The 18,418-nt window shown below is 37.9% G+C and overlaps 1 protein-coding gene across 1 annotated transcript in view; it reads left to right on the top strand.

Annotated features, from left to right (window-relative positions):
• Positions 1-18,418, top strand: part of LOC117205745 (syndecan) — a 240,953-nt gene that overhangs the window by 64,543 nt on the left and 157,992 nt on the right. The gene's annotated exons all lie outside the window — the stretch shown is intronic.

Here is an 18,418-nt window from a genome sequence, read left to right as displayed (position 1 = left end):
AAACGCTCGTTGCTACGAACTTACTTCTTGCATTTATTAAAAACATGGTAACCCGTTTCTATTGACCTTTATAATCTGGGGTTAGGTTAGATTTGCAGCTATTTGGTATTACGCATACGTGCACTTAAGCAAAGGCGTGTTCGGTGTATAGTTCTGTGTCTCTGGATTCCTTTCATTCGTTTCTACACAATGCTCTTATCTTCATTGTCTCTCGCGTGTAGTAAAATAGCCCTCAGTTTGTACTGCCAGTATCTGTTACACCGTTTCTCTTCCCTTCGAATGCGCTGTTTAACCGGAAACCAGTTTCTCAATTCTTATTTAATCTCTATCCTAATTTTCATTTCACGTTGAATGCCACGAATTCGTAGGGGTTTTTTAATCCTATTATTAATTCTAACTTTACGCTGGGATCTCGCCGAGTATTTTAGTTATTTTCTTCTTAATTCGTACTATCGTCGAGTGTCATAAGTTGGGAGGATTTTTAATAATCCTATTATTAACCCTAATTTAGCCTAGAACCCTTCAGAATGTTCTAACTATTTTGTCCTAATTTCTATTCGCGTTAAACGCCGTAAATTGGTAGAATTTTTATAATCTTCATGGTTACGCGTGTCTAATTATACTTATCATAGGGATCTAGGCTCGAGTGTTAGATTATTTAATTTTTGCTCGAATCTCAGCTAGTTTTATTCATTGATCCAATTTAATCCATACCATCGAGAGTATTATAAGATGCAAGATAAAATACTCTGAAATTCAGTAATCTGACACAAATTATGCTTTTCCTAATCTAGTTTCGGTATTAGAATTTAACTGCGTTTCTTCTTAAACGCGTACAGCTCATTTCGAACAAAAATAAATGATTTCACGCATCAACATACTTGTTACAAGACTAAGCGTTTATACGTATTACGAAAGTACGCTTACTGGCAATCTTGATAATAGATAGTTCACATAAACAAGGTTCCATTGCACGCAGAAATGTCTGCAACTGAGAAACAATCTCAAATAGGAAAACACGTTTCCCTCGCCCATCGCTGAAACAGGTGTCACATATTGCGGAACACCCTGTATACGATCCGTCGTAGAAATAACCGAAATGCTCGAAAATAGCAAAACACGGGCAATTTATCGAAAGAAACGTCTTATTTTATTCGAAGTAAGTGCAACGATTTTCACGAGCAACCGACGCGTCAACCTCGATGGTCGCGTGCTTTTCCGTGGAATTCCTTCGAGGATGTTCGCCACAGACTTCCGCGTGTCTCGACTGCTGTCATAACATCTCCCCTTCGTTGTTATTTTAAGCCGCGGAGACAAAAAAAGGCAATTGCGCGGTTCTAAATTTGGCGAGTAGAGCGGCTGGTGCAACATCTTAACCAATTCGTCTTCGAGAGAAACTGCTACGGCAACCGTACGATGCATCACCATACGACAAAAGCGCGTCTTTTCCGACGCGCTAACGATCTCTGCTCCGATGTTAATCGTTTCGTGTAATTTGGCTTCGAGTGATTTAACCGCCATGACAAAATCCACGATAACGCGATAACGAACGGTGTTTTTACCTTACACGGTCTCTTATCGATGCCGCTACTGGCGTTTTCCTAGTCTTAAGAAGCTCGGTTATTTTCGCGACAGACCGTGTTATATTGCTTGGGAAGAAAATGGGTCGAACGTGAGCGCGTCCCGTAAAGGCAGCCACTCTCCAGGTCAGTAATAATTCGGGACGTACGTGCGCTCGCGTGACCCAGTCTGCACACGATGCATTTTTCCCAGCGACTTCCGGCCAGCCTCCACCCCCGGCAGTCAGCCAAGCTAACCGTCGCGATGCTTAGCAGAATTCACCGGGGCCCTGCCTGGGAATTATCTCGTGTGAAGGGGCAGTTTCCAACAGTTTGCTGCGTTGCAAACCAAGCTCTATACGTGTAATGTATAGATATATATGTTCCCACACATTGATCTTGCCTTTGACCAATTTCATATTTGTCGCAATTTTGTTCGTTCAATTAGTTCAGTTCGCAGAAACTGAAACACGTTTTCGCAACATTTATTTCTTACACCTGTTGGCATTAAGAGTCATATATATTTACTTTATACCGTGTTATCGTATAAATGTTTCACAATGTACGTGCCGTAATATACATCATGCGCATGCCATACATTCGTAGTATATATCGCTTTGTTTGTTTCGTTTCACTTCATTTTATTTACGTACGTATTCCATTAGTCTATATTAGCGTGAAGAGTTGGAGCGCGAGAGGATGGGAAGGAAACTTGGTTGATCCACGTCGAGCTTCCCTTTCACGAGTTTCATATTTGTTGCGATTTTGTTGGTTCAATTAGTTGGCAGAAATTTCCGCAGACACGTTCCAGTGACGGTGATTTATTTGTTACAGTTCGGAGTTAACGCTAGGAACCATACATATGTTTGTTTTATAATGCTTTATTTATTCCATTTTGACTTACATACACTGCGCCTGCCTACGTTACGAATGGGCGAGCCCAAGCGCAAGGGGGTGGAAAGAAAGCAACGTTGGTACACGTCCAGCTTCCCTTTCGCGAATTTCATATTTATCGCAATTTTGTTCGTTCGTTAGTTCGCGGAAATTTAGACACGTTTTGGGGACATTTATTTCTTGCAACTCTGGGGTAGCGTTACGAACAATACATTTATTTTATATCGTCTTGTTCTATGGATTTTATAATGTACATTATAATATGCATATATTATACGTTCATAGTATACATTTATTTATTCTTTTTTATTTATATTCCCAATATTACGAAGGGGTGGAAAGAAAGCTTCGTCGCTCGACGCCGAATTTCCCTTTGATAAATTTCATATTTATTGTAGTTTTGCTCGTTCAGTTAATTTATGCAAATTTAAACACATTTTCGAGACACTGATTTATTTTGTTTCTTTTGCAATTCTAAGTTGACATCAAGAGCAACATATTTATTTTATGCTCTGTTGTTCTATAGATTTTGCGTAATATATGCGTATTATAATATGTAGATATTATACATTCATAGTGTATATTGCTTTATTTATTCTGTTTTATTCTATTTTATTTATATACATGTTCCGCTTCTGTATAAAGGGGCGGGCTTGAGCGCGAGGGGGTGGGAAGAAAGCTTGGTTGCTCGACACCGAGCTTCCCTTTCACGAATTCCATATTTATTGCAATATTTTTCTCACTATATTTTGTCAATTCATGGCGAACGTTACGTGGCGAAATATTTAACAGAAATATTTTTGCGTTGAGAAATATTCAATCGCTAAATACTTCAACGAAATTCCTGATCAATTTCACCAACGATAACGAAGACGATTTAATAATTAATTAGAAAAATTAACAAATTCTCTTTCGTCGTAAATGCAATAAGAAAGTCAATAGCAAATCGATGATATTTTTCCGTATTCGTCGTAACATCTTGATTCTGATATTATTTGTAAAAAGTGTTCGTCACGACAAAATACTCGTAAAAAAAAAAAAAAAAGAAACATTCGTTACAACGCTCGTTCATTTTAAAACCTTTTTCCAGTAGAAGCACGCTGCAGTAGAATTGTGAAAAAATCTTTGTAGAACAAACTTGGTCACAGTAAGGACGAAGGATTATTAATTCCTCTTCCGTGTTCCCTATCCTTCAACTTATTTCAACTTGTTTCCATTCGTCCATCGAACGAGACTCTTTGCTTTCCTTAAAAACCGATAAACGTGTTTGCCTGGTAGCTACGGGGCCGCTGATCGCGGATACGTCGATTTATTGGATTATCGTTGCAGTTGGCTCCGGAAGTGGTTAAGTGCCACGACGATATTCTTTTTTTCTTCTTCCTTCTTCTTCTTCGCCGATTCTTTTTTCTCCTCTCTTCGGACGTATATGTAGAAGCGAGTGTAGAGGAAAATCGTTTCCCTCGTTACATCGAGAGAACAAAAAAAAAAAAAAAGAAAAAAATTTGCGGACCGGATGACGCGGAAGTTGCAAAGTCTTTGTTTCGGTATCCGTCGTTGAACCCGTTGTTTGTCTTTGATCGCTGTTTTGTTCTCTTATGGTCGGTGCCTTCGCGCACACAAAATAGATGTCCTTCGATTTCCTCTCTTTGCTGTAGTTTCTTTGTCGTATTTTGTATTTACGCGCAGAATTTATTTTATAATCAGATCGCGTGGTATTCATGCAAAATTATGTTTTTGTAAACGCGTTAAAAAAACGATAGCTAAACGAAGATGCATTTCACCTACCAAATATTACAATAAATGTTCTACCTCGCACTTTTAAATTTCTTGCAAATGCCCATTCTTTAAACGTTCCCATAAATAAAACATAAACGACAAAACATGAGAATCTGCGGTCTACTTATGGTATATTTGCTTTGTTTATTTTACATCCTTTAGCGTTTTTTCATTTTATAGTTTGTATTCATCGATTTATTATTTTATACAACTTTTATTCTGCTGGATCTATACGCAAGCGTATTAATGCAAAAAGCTACTGGTATTTTAACTGAACACTGGGTGTAATCCACGTGGATCATTTTTTGTTTACGTTACGTTGCAAAATGTGGACACTTGTCGTGCACGCAATGTGGCAAATTACACGCAACAGGAAGTAAGAAAGATTTCCGTAGAAACCTTCGCTTACCGATGAGATGGTAAACGAACCTTCGAAATATCCAACGAAGTAAAGTGAAATTCACAAAGTCTGTTAGCGAAAGAATCTCAGATAAAAGAGCAAAGAAGTAATTCCCTTGACTTAATAACCAGGAACAATGCACAGGAGTTATACGAGCGACAGTTGACGTGCACATTCTGTAGCTTTTAACTGCGTGTACCACTTCTACCTGAACCGTAAAAGCTGGCCATTAAGCTAAGAACCATGAAAATAATTTTACCTTAATTGACACACGCTCTTGGATCGCTTGAATTCGCGCCACACTACGATGACTTGCCGCGGTTCGTTAACTATGCTGCTGGCTTTTCGTAATTTTATCGGTATAACGACCGATGGCAGCAGGGTTGCAACGGCGGAACGGAGGTCGAAGGAAAAAGGGAAGAAAGGACACGTCACCCTTGAGCGACTGGCTGGAGCCAGTGAAAGAGAGTCGATATAAAAAGGTCCATTAGTAATATCTGCGTCTGAAGGGTTGTCTCGGTATTTATACTGTTCTTTCCACGTTTCTTTAAACCACTGCTCACTTCCGCTTCTCCATGCCTTCTGCGCGGATCAAACTTCGAACCATATTTCTTCCGGACGAAGCGGACGACGAAAAATTTGTTACGAGCCGTTCCAGCTTTGGGAATTTTCACTCGCGTTTGGAAGTTGAGAAGTTTCGAACAAACGCTGTGAAATATGTAAAACCACGCTACGAGAAGAATGGGATAAACGTAATAAAGGGAGGTCGGGACAACGTGTGCAGGAGTCCTGTACAAATTGGCAGGGCAGTTTAGTCGCAATGTGACGAGATAGCGACAGGAAGGTGTAACGAGAAATACAGGGAATTAAGGGAGGAAAGAAGAGTGTTTGAAGAAGACCCGATGTAGTTGAGTAGAAGATGACGAGGAAACCAAATATTATTTCTTTGCTCACGATATGTCCACCTCTGTCCAACCGTAATGTCCTACCAAACAAAGATTGTCAGTTACTTGAAATTTTTCATGCGATGATAACTTTATTTTTCGCAATTGAGAGAATTTTGCCTGGATAAACGTGGACCAATCTTAGGCAATGCGAAACGAAATTTAGCTGCTTTAAACATTCAGTTGGATCAGTCGATGATGATAACGAGATTCAGATGCGCTAACGAGGAGAGACTCAATAGGTTGCCGGTAAAAGCAAAGACAAACTGTAAATTGCGTGGATAAGCTGAAGAAAGGATGTTACGCTTCATAGAAGAATGCAGAGAAGTTGAAAGAGAAAAGGAATTATCCAGAAGAGTAGAGAGTAGCGGATGGACGAGGAAAATAGTAGAAAGTCGAAAGGAGCTAGCTAAATGAAACTCAACAATTCTTTCAAGTGTTGTGATAGTCTTTAAAGCATCGTATTAATGTAGACTGTAGACACGATCACGCGGCAACCCCATTTTCAAGGCCGAAAAGCAAGAGAATAAAGTTATCCATCCATGAAAGTTCAAAACTTTGTAATAATAAATGGTACGACAGAAATTTTGGCGTCAGTCATTTAAGGGTTGGAAAATTTGCGATGAATCGTTGGACGTTTGAAAAATTCACTGTAAATCGTTCGAACATTGAAAAATTCACTGCAAGTCGTTCGAACATTGAAAAATTCACTGCAAGTCGTTTGAACATTGAAAAATCCGCAACGAATCGTTTGAAGGGTAGAAATATCCGTAACCAGTCGTACGAGGATTGAAAAATTTGCAACGGTTCGTAGTGGGCTGAGAAATTTCTAGTAAATCGTTGAAAGTTATGAATCATACGAGGGTTGAGAAATCTGTAATGATTGGTAGATGGTGTGGAAATTTTATTATAAATAGTTGGCGTAGTTTGGCAGACTCGAATCGTTCGAGGGTCGCGATGAATGGAAATTGCTTAATCCTTGCGTAGACAGAATAAAAAATTTGAATGAAATCAGCGATGACACGGAGGGATGACAAGCTTTTAACAATTTATAGGATAAAAATATTTACAAGGGATTATGGAAGAATGGAAAAATGTATAATAAATCGTAAAGTGATTAAAAATTTGTAACACACGATAGAGCGGATATGCAACATTCGTTGCAACAAATCGTTGAAATAATAAATGTATAATAAATTTATAGGGGGAATGAACAATTTATAATAAATCGTAAATATAATGAATTGCGTGGTGGGATGGAAAAGTTATAACGAGTCGTAGAATATTGACAAATTTGTAATGAATCATGGAGGGATTAAAAACTTGTATCGAATCGTATGGAAGATGAATTATTTATCATATAAATCAAATCACAGAACTCAGAAAATCTAACAAAAAGATTCATCTTCCTATCTACAATTTTTCAGAAATTATGCGATGTTAGAATTCTTACATTAAAATTAAATTATACAAATAGCACATAAGCAAAGAAACGTCGTTGCCACTGGTTAACTATGCATCGAGTTATACATACAGAAATGAAAATTCGTGTATATACAGGGTGTTTCGTTCAACTGGAAACGATAGAGTATCTCGCGAGAAATTAAAGTTGTGACAAAAATGTTTTAACGAAAGTTCTTTGGTTCGAAGAGGGACATCATACGATGCAAATTATTTGTTTACAGTAATACGAGAGACTTTATGGTCAACTTTATTTTTTTTTTTATGGAACCATATGTTTTTTAATACATAAAGAAGTATTAATCTATTTATATAGAAAAACTTAGTTTAGCAGATATTTTAACTTTAATTTCGTCGTATGAAAGACAAGCGAAGAGGCGTTCTTGTGTTCATGTTTGTCTTTGTCTTTCATACAGGCTATAGGTTTCACGTTTATGATGTAAAGCTAACTTGGCTTTAAAACAATTAATTTTATGCGAAAGCTATGCATGCAAAATATTAGTTTGCCCAGAAAGGTTTCAAAGAAAGTTTCAAAGTTTCAAATACAACAAAATAGATCATACATAATTCGATAAAATAATATAAAACAAGAAATGTTGTTTATCGCTTATAAAACGAGAAAAACTTTTTGGACAATCTAATATATTGATGAAAAAAAAATATATAAATGACAATATAATTATATAATTGAATATATAACTATATAATTGAAATATATACTGGTTTCGTTTAGCTTGTCAATGAGAAAATAATAAAATAACGAGTTTCGTTGTTCTTGTAGCCTGAAAGGGGACATTCAAAGAGAAGATCGAGACACGTTTCCAACAGTTAGAAGGGAACTGTGTCTCATTTCCGTGGTGGAGGTCGCACCGTGAGACGTGACCGAGAACTTTCGTTATAGTTAAACAACCGCGTCCGATTAATCATTTTCCGTCATTGCTCCCCTTGAATCGTGTCCATTACGATAAACAGCCGCGTGAATGCAGTCACGTAACGAGAAACGCGTGCCTCGTCATCCTACTTGGAAATTACTGAATTTCACTTGAAAATTATGATACCACCATAATCGCAATATATACATACATACTGTAACGTTAAAGTTACAAATAAGTGATTGAGGTCACCGTGAAATTTGCGACAATCGGATTTTCTGCGGTAACACGCAGCAAGTTTCAGACGGGTTACGTTCTTCGAAAGATTTCAAATTTCGCGGTTCTTGGCCGAGGTTCGTATCGATGTTTTAGAAGGCCAGACTTTCGATAGTTGAAATTTTTCTGTACGTCGTGGACTATTGTTCTCTGGATCAATCGACGAATCAATGGAAATTGCAAATGTTGCAGAATTTTGCTCGGTCATATCGACCTTTTAGACATTCGTAGTTTTCCTTCGTGTCGCTAACGAAGGAAAATCCAGTGGCTTTGGGTCGATTTTTTCGGGTGGAAAGAATATCTTAAGGGGGTGGAGGGTAAGCTTAATTCGTACAAAATAAGGCATGTTTTTATGAATTATTTCTGACGACACAGTTAAAATCTCTTTATTAAAACCAATAGTACATCAAAGTATGACATTCGAAGAATATTGTATAAAATTTTCACGGAGAAATATTAAAAAATACGGCAATGGCAGCAATTATTCGGACGTGTCTGGGAAAAAAGTAGAATTGCTCATAACTTAATGCTGGATCGTCTGAAATCAAAAAATCAAAGTTCGTTCGTTAGGTAGGTTTTGATAAAGAGATTTTAACTGTGTCGTCAGAAATAATTCATAAAAATATGCTTTATTTTGTACGAATTAACCTTACCCTCCTCCCCTTTAGTAATAGTAATATTTATTATAATTGAAGCATCTAATAATATGACAGAAATATCGTTTCTTATATCCTGCGTTTCTAACTATTCTTCGTTAAAACCGTCTTTGGTTAGATTTCTGATTAAAAGGAAGATCAAATCCGCTGCTTTCTAATTACGCGAAAAGTGGACAGAGGAACCACACGAAATAACAGAGCGATATCCCAGTCTCCCTTGCCGAACCAACATAAAATAGCAGAGATCGAGCTATTCAGACTACATACTAATTGCACACACAGGACCAACGCACAAATTTCTATTACGAAGAAAAGCTGTTCCGTGATGTGAACTCTGCCACCTACCACTTACAGTGCAGCACACGCTCATCCAGAAATATCCGCAGACTCGCGTATTTACGGATTTCGCCTAATTACATTACTTTGCGTTCTTTTGTAAATTTACTTTCTTTCTCGTGGATTTATCACGTTGCTCTGCGATCTGCATATTATTTTTCGACGATGCTAAAACGTATATTTATTAACAAACGGTATCGATGAAATTATCATGAAGATAATTCGTAAGGTAGGTAAGAGGAAACGTGTGCATGTACACGAACGTATACGGCAACACAAGTATCAGTGCATCTACGAACAGCAGTATAATTCTAAAATGTACAAGATTAGATGAAGACGGATTTAGAATCATCGAAGAACACGAGCGAATATTCGATTTGGAAGAAGGTGGAGAAAATCTCGGGAAATTTATCAAATCGACAGACTTGCGAGACCAGATACGAGTAAAATCATCGCTAATCACCGTATTGTCGATACGACGTGTTAAAGAATGCAAGACGAAGAAGAAGAGGAAGGGATTTGCTAAATATTTTGCTTTTTTAAAAAAAATCTTATATCTAAATTATTCACATTATTCGTAGGTGCGACACGTACAATATCATACAAGAATGATGAAATTGATATTAGGTTAAGTAAAAAGTTCTGAGCGTTTTTCGCTAGATGTCTTTAGTGAGCCATATCTCACGATGTGCACATCGCATCGAGTCATAGTATACACCGATTTCAAGGTGATATTACGCATCAAAAAGGTTCTTTGTCAGTTTTGTGTTCGGTGAAGCCAGTTGTGTGTTACAGCGTTCGAAAATGGAGATAAAAAAAGAGAAAATTCGATACATTCTTCAGTACCACTACGACCAAGGTGAAAAGGCGGAGCAGGCGGCCAAAAAAATTTGTGCTGTTTATGGACCCAGTACAGTATCGAATGCAACAGCAAAGCGGTGGTTCCAACGATTCCGTTCTGGTAATATGGACGTCGAAGATGAGGCACGCTCTGGTAGGCCAATCGTCGAAAATGTGGATAAAATCATGGAAATCGTCGAGTCGGACCGGCATGTGAGCACTTATTCCATTGCCCAGGAACTGAAGATTAGCCAGAAAACCGTTTGGAACCATTTGCATAAGGCTGGTCTCAAGAAGAAGCTCGACGTATGGGTGCCACATGAATTGACGCAAAAGAACCTTTTGGACCGAATTGATGCCTGCGATTCTTTGTTGAGACGTAACGAAATCGACCCATTTTTGAAGCGGATGGTGACTGGCGATGAAAAATGGGTCACATACGAGAACAACAGCCGAAAAAGATCGTGGTCCAATCGCGGTGGGCCGGCCCAAACGATCGCCAAGCGTGGATTAACGGCCAAGAAGGTTTTATTGTGTGTTTGGTGGGATTGGAAGGGAATCATCCATTATGAGCTGCTCCCATCGGGGCAAACACTTAATTCGGACCTCTATTGTCAACAACTGACCAGACTGAAGCAGGCGATCGACCAGAAGCGGCCAGAATTGGCCAATAGGAAAGGTGTTGTGTTCCATCAAGACAACGCCAGGCCGCACACATCTTTAACGACGCGTCAGAAGCTCCGAGAGCTTGGCTGGGAGGTTCTATCGCATCCGCCGTACAGTCCAGACCTGGCACCAAGCGATTATCACCTTTTTAAGTTTTTGCAAAATTTTCTTGATGGTACAAAACTGGCCTCAAGAGAGGCTTGTGAAAATGAGCTGGTCAAGTTTTTTACCAATAGGGACGAGGACTTCTTCAACCGCGGAATTATGAAATTGCCTTCAAAATGGACAAAAGTAATCGAACAAAACGGCGCATATTTAATCTAAATCGAATAATCTTGACTATGTTAATTTCATCGTCGAAATAAAGCGAAAAAGCGCTCAGAACTTTTTACTTCACCTAATATTTTAGATGGATTTATTCAAAGAAAAATTCATCGCTCAAGGGATACTTTCAGCTCTAATTATTCTTGTGGTGCGTTGAACTTCTGGATGCATGGTGAACGACACGTGTACCGGAATAGAGGCACGCGTGGGCATTCTTGTACACGTTTACGGCGCACGTTTCCTTACCTTTTCGAACGATATAACGGTACACGCGTGCTCCCACTGATGCATTGGCTCTTTCATCTTATTTCTCCTTCCTCTGTATCGTCTCGATCCCACGAATCAACGTATGTAGTTGTTTACGCCCGTTGAGCAACAGTATTTCCGTTCTTAAATGTTAAAAACATATGTACACGGTATATATTGATTAATAGGATCAGAATTTTACTATTATCGATTCTTATATTCTATACAATCGTGACTATATATTTTTAGTAAATTATACATTTTTGCTAGTTAATAATTGTTCATTTGAAAAATTGTACGAAGTCTTTCTGACAATAGAAAGTCCAATCGTTTTCATTTTCTACGCTGTGTAAATTCCTCTTCGTTTATAACGTTCCTTTTCTAGTTACGTTTTATCTACTTTTTAATTAGTTTTTATCGTTTATGTAAAAATATAGGAATATCTGGCTTATTCGTTGAAGTTACTCAATTAGGTGAACAGATAGTTGTCGTTCTAGCAAAAACACACAGCACACGTGTGCGTTATCCGTTAAGGCGGAAGTTTACTAAATAAAACGGTGGAATGCCGCGTTGTAAAACAATTTAGATAACCCACGGAATTGCAAGTTAATGTCTCATTCGTGGGAAGGAATCGCACACAGTGCTCCGCTGCACATTTTTTAGCCAGCTTGGTCGTTGCGAAAGGATTAAGGAGAAAGGATTGCATTCTTTCTAAAGCAACAAAATTTCTCCCTTTCGCCGACATTTTTCATTTCCATTCCCAGAAATTTTCATTCGTTTCCTTTCGCAATTGCAAATTAAACGCAATATTATTCGTTTCCCATTTGCAAGGTCTTTGGCAAATTTTCTGCATATTTATTTTTCCATTCTTTTTTTTTTTTTTAACTATTTCATTTCTTTCGTCAAACCTTTGGTCGTCCACAAATTCCAACGGATTTTTCCCCAAAATTAAGAAACATATCATCTGCTTTTCATCGACAAACTTTTCGTCGTCCGGTAATTTCTACGTAGAGCGAACCTGTACGAAACCTACTTAACTGTGGAAGTTTACACAACTTTCTAATTAGCAAAGCAAATTGTGCGAACCAAATTGTATTTATTCGACGGTTCCATAATGTGCAACAAGCAGAGGAAATAAAACGTTCTATTTTAGTAACAATAAAACGAAAGCTTCTTCTATTTTTCTCTTTCTGTTCTTTTATTTCTCTTTATTTTTTCTTTTTTCTTTTTTGCCCAATGACGTGGGTAAAATACGTATACGCTATGCGATATTACACCTAATCTAAATTAACCACGATAACATCGAAAATGATTAAGTTCTTGTGTTGCCCAGCCGGTACAACTTTCGCGTGCCCATCTATTACATTGCGCACGTACACTGTACCCAAGCTTCTACCCCGTGCCATATTCTCTCTGACGATATACGCAGAATTGCTATTTGATTTAATCTCTTTTTCTCCGCCAATTTTTGTTTCTTGGTTGTTGTCGTTGGTCGTTACAATAAATTCGAGGTAGCTCCTCTTCTTTCTTAAAGTAGCAAGCAATTTATTTTCGTGGCGTTTTTACCGTATACCGTTGTGCCATAGAACGCAGGAACATAATTTTGTATTTCTAATGAAATTTCAAGGGGGAAATGAGCGGCAAAAATGTTCCAAATATCTCGATCAACAAAACGCTGTAGTACAGCTTCGAGAACTGTGGAAAATACAAGCAGAGACTCGATGATTCCTTAGAAGTAAAAAGTACATCGTTCGTGACGAAACAGTGTCGATGTGCCAGGAAACAATCGCAAAACGCCGGCGGAAGTTTTCGAATTAGTCAGAATTTTATACAGAATTTGCCCGTTTTCTCTCAAAAGTGCAAACGAATTTCTGAAAAAAAGGAAACAAAAGATCTCTACTGACAAATCCTCCAAGAAATTTCTCTACGTTGTTCTTGGAAATTTCAAATTCAAAAGCATATTCAATATTAATAAAGAGAATCTACTTTTGTTTCTTTTTTTCTTTTTTTTTTTGGTCAGTTCTTCTGCCTGCAGAAATTTTCGTCCATTCTATTTTAAAAATACAAATTAAAAGAAAAAAAGAAAAATATGTGATCTTTCGATATTTCGACTTGCCAAGGATACCCGATGATATTCCTTTCGGCCCGTAATTTTTTCGATATACGAGCCGTACTCGTAGTTTGCTTTTGACACGTGTGCTACGCCTGGCGAGCGGCACTTAACGCGCCTCATCACGCTGACCATCCATTTATTCCCTTAAATGCATTTGCTTGAAAGTGGCTGTTACGTGGTACCTGGCTCGAACGGCTTCGTTATCTTCGTCGCTGCTCCGTCGCGCGGTTTCCGTTTCCCGTTTCATCTTAACCGTTGTATCTTCTCCCGGGGAAGGGTTTATGGCTTCCTTAATAAAGAAATCGTTATTTCAGAGCACGTTGTATAAAGAATTTTTACGATGGTTACCTTGTTCTCTAACGATGTTGCGTCTAAGGATTCTTTTGAAGTTTCTAGATTTCTCTTACATTTTGATAGAATCCTTTAATCGTGTCCTTTACAGTGGTACAGCGTTACTTTGACACGTTAATTCGTGTCTTACATACTTTTCAAGGATATGAAAAATGTCAAATAAAACAGTAAAGAAAAAAAAGCAATGGATGCTAGAAACAAAGTTAAATTCAAAGAATTACGAATGTGTTTTTACATTGGACGCTTGAATAACGAGAAACCGTTACCGATATTTTCGAAACTCTTCGAGAACCTTTTGTCTAGTAACGAGAAGAAAACAGTGAAAAGATGGAAAAGATCGGTCCGTTGAGTATAGCGCAGAAATTTGTGCGCCTGTGTTTGTCGGATGTAGCAAGTGATGCTGAAAGTAAATAATACAAAATATAAAATAATATCAGCGATAATGCGAGTAAAATTGATTTTACCAGGAAGAAGATGACCAACATCTCTCTATATTTTATTATTTATAATATATATAGATATAACATACAACATAGATTTGTATTATTATTATTATCAAATATTCCACTCGTTAAATGTTACACACTGTCTTCAATCTCCTGAATCATTTGTTGAATAATTCAAAAATTACATGGCAATTTTGACTCAAAGAGGTTGATATTTAAAAGCTTCTCGAAATCCGGTACGTACGGTTAACTGAAAATGATTGCTTGGTATTTTTCTACAATGAAAAATTTACAGCTGTGACTAGAAATGGTGGTACGTTTGTATCGTATCGATATTTGCTATCGATACCGCTATTGATACTCGGAGTATCGATACACGTGATGTGTATCGCAAATGGAGCAGTGGCAGTTTTTTTTTTTTTCTTTTTTAACGAATATCTCGGAAACTACTGCTGTCCGTGGGTTAATATTTATGAAAAAAAAGTCGTCGAGAATCATGCTTCCGAGAACACGTTAGAAAATCGATGATTCGGAAATGAGACGATTGCGCGGTGGTGTAACGAGATACCGGGCAATGTTTTTGTCGCTAGTTTGCTCAGAAGTGAGTTATTTGATCGGTCCATTTCGACATTTATGAGCCGGCTATCGATACCGCGATATATCGTCACACCGATACAAAATATCGCTGTTAGAATTGAGAAGTATCGATATTCGAGATATCGATTACCGTAACCCCCTATTACTAGTTGCAAGTTTATCTTGATACGATGACGAGTTTGTGGAACAGAGGTTAGGATATTCAGAAGCATTCTGAAATAGATAGTTTGAGATTCACGCGCGAGGAAGCTGTTTTGCATTTTAGATCTTATTTCACGGAACACGTTGTTTGATCGGAGCACTGTAAAAACGAAATCAAAGTAAAATTACCACTTGCGAAGCTTGTCGAACGAATAATTTAATATTCGGCATAGGACGGAGGAAGAAACACAGAAAGCAATATATAATATCAGTTGGAAAAAAAAAGATAAAATTTATATTTCCAATAAGATAAATTGTATCTCCCATTTATTTATATCTCACGATATTGTCCTGTTAATTCACACAGACGTATCTGCCAGGAGAAGGTGGTTTCGAGAAAATTGACTTTTAATATTTAATAACCAGGTATCGATTTCACGTATCTGGTCAGACTAAAAAAAGAAAGACAGCCGTTACATCTTTCAAACTATTACGATGAATTTCAATGCAGAAAGGATTTTCTTATTCGATGTACATGTAGAAAAATTATTGGCTTGGCAACTAAGTGATTTGTCATTAGGTGGTAACGACAAAACCCGTAATCACTTAGTTGCCAACCAAATATTTTTACGCTACCTAGCAACAACGACTCGATTTAATCGAAAGTTGCTGATACGTCCTTTCTTTTTACTTAACTACCTTTCGATTTTCAGTTAACACGACAGGATATTCTTTAAATATTGACAAACTAAAAATGTATTGTTCCATGTCGTATGTTCATCTGAAACAATATCAGCAATCGTATCGATCGAAAAGATAACAAGTTTAATATTTAGCGGCAGTAGCGAGTGGCAAGTTAGGAAAAAGAGAGACACGATAATTAGAAAGAGTTTCGACATGGAGATCGGTACGAAACGCGAGTCATTCCCAACGGGGCGTCATTCCACCGCCTTTTCTCGTAGGCGTCGTAGAAATTTACGGGGGCGTCGAAGTTGTCCCATTAATGACCAGGTCGGCAAAGAAATAAATGAAATCGAACAGGTTCTCGATAAATGGAATATCGCGCACGTGCTTCTCTGACGAACTTTGACAGAAGTGGAACGGCAGAAAATATCCGTCAGCCCGACCTGCGTCTATCGATATATTTCATGCCTCTACGTACGATACTTGCAGTATTTTTGTCTTAATCTTCGTTATTTTTGCTACCTCTGTTTTTAATCTCTATAGCATCGTACGTGCTACGGTTTGTTAAGCCTTTGGGATTATTTTTAGCAAAGGAGGAAGATTCTACGTTCTGAGTTTGATAATTCCAACGTTTGGAAAACGATCGATTTCTAGACTTAATAATAAAATATTTCCAAATATCGAGACTTAGATCTTGAAATAAATTCGAATATTCCAACTTTAGAAAGTACGCCAAATTCGTTGCGAAATTTCGATATTCCATTTGGAGCGTGTGGGGAAGGTACGAAAATCTTGAATTCTTAACAGTTTGGATATTCGAGAAATACGAACGTTCTGGGCTTGAAAATTCGGAATCTTCAAAATGTTCAAAAATTTGCAAATTTTCGGATTCGAAAAACCGCAACGCCGATCGACCAACCAGTCGAAAAGAGAATGGGCTAGTAGTTACTTTTCGCAACTTCGTAACGAACTATAAAAGAGCAAAGAGAAAAGAAATCGATCACTCTCGAACCTCAGATCAATCTACAACTACGCAGAGCTGTCTGACGGATGAAAGTTTCAACCGGCCATTGCCTCCGAAGAACACGTCACGGCTAATCCCTTCGATATCGGCTTAATGTTTCGAGGGATAATAGCAAAGGGGGTTTACGTTCGCGATAAGTTTGCATCCGGAGGGCGAAGTTACCGGCTCTCAATGGCGTTTCAACGGGGTTAACTCGAACGATTCCGATAAGTGCATCGAATATCGCTACGATATAATTGCACGTCGAAGCGTACGGAGTCGAGAAGCGTACCGTGTCGTCTTACGTATCGCGTTCGGTGCTTGCCATGGATTATTCTGAGAAGATAATTTATCGATTGTTAAAAAGAAAGGAAATGACGATATCCATCGAGCGAATTGAATTGTCGTCTATAAATTGTTGAAGATATTTCTGCAGATACGAGAAGAAGAGATTGTCGTGCGTTATTTTTTTAATCCTTCTGTCCTTCTAATTTTTAATTCTTCTGTCCCAAATGAATGTTACGTTTCGATAGACGTTGGTAAATTTCACATAGTTTTTAAGTATTTGGTCTTGCTATTACCTCTGCATGTATTCCATGCTTCTCGCGAATAAAACGATCGAGAAAAAGAAGAGATACAGGAACGAGAAGAAGTTGAGGAGAAGAGCAGAGTTGGCTTCGCGATGTTGCATTTTTGCTATTTCGAATTGTTCGAAAAATTCATTTTCTTCGCGAATAGTACGTTTGTAGAATTTTGTTTGGCCCTTGTAGTTTGTAAAAAAGGAACCGCGCGTTCAATCTGCGCGACGCTGTAGACACGACAGCGAAATTTTAATTGAAATGGCAATTTGTAAATTGTTTTCCAGCCATCTTTTCCCTGCGTGCAATTTGTAAAACGGAGACATGTAGCCAACTTGTTTGAAAATATCGATAGACTTCTCAGTGGAAATTTGATTAAAATCGTGCCCGATCGTTTGACAGAAAATGTCCGAGGAAATTTGAAATTTTCCCTCGCAGAAACTCGAAGAGGTTTCACAAATATTTCTCCATTGTTCCTACTACGATTTATCTACGATCTATAACGAGACAATTTTAACCCCTTTCGATAAACAATCTATACCAATAAATTTGATCTCTAATTAATAATCTATGATTGTAAACTTAACAGTGACCCATAAAGCTAAATTTGACCTACGAATGTAATAATTATTATTTACAAAATATTTACCTTCGAGAATCATTTACAGTCGCGTATCTCTTCGTTCGTTTCGTTGTTCCTTAAGAAGACATAGAAGAAGCACAATGCAGGGGAACGAAAACTCAAGGAAGAATCTTATTAAAAAGCCAGATTAAACAGAGAAGAAAATTTGATAGTGCGGACGAGATGGAGCGAAAAGGATATGATAAAGGAGACGTTCTACAGTTCGATTTAACCGGAGAGAAATTCACGAATTCGTCGGTGAATTTCCTGTTATCCTCCAGCGATCAGTAATCCATTAGGAAAGTTCAAGAGGTTGGAAGATGAGAGAGGATGGAAAGGGGTGAAAGAGAGAAACAGGGGCGAAAGAAGATAAGAGGATGTGAGAACGGGGGTAAGATAGCATTGTAGTTGATAAAAGGGATAAAGGACAGCGGAGGGTTGTAAAAGGGGCGAAGATAGCGTAGAAAGAGCGTAGAAAATGGATGAAGCAATATCTGATCGAAATGGACAAAACTGTTGAGAAATAATCGATGTTCCTTTCCTAAGGAGAATTTTGCTTCTCGGCAAGAATTACAGAAAGGGAAGGAAGAAATTTAAAAAAGAAAAAAAAATGAAAAAGTCGCGCGGTACGTG

This window comes from Bombus bifarius, unplaced genomic scaffold, assembly GCF_011952205.1.
Source record: "Bombus bifarius isolate JDL3187 unplaced genomic scaffold, Bbif_JDL3187 scf7180000007992, whole genome shotgun sequence".
NCBI classification, from domain to species: domain Eukaryota; kingdom Metazoa; phylum Arthropoda; class Insecta; order Hymenoptera; family Apidae; genus Bombus; species Bombus bifarius.
The sequence above is the reverse complement of the archived record's forward strand: the minus strand, read 5'-3'. Positions and strand labels throughout refer to the sequence as shown.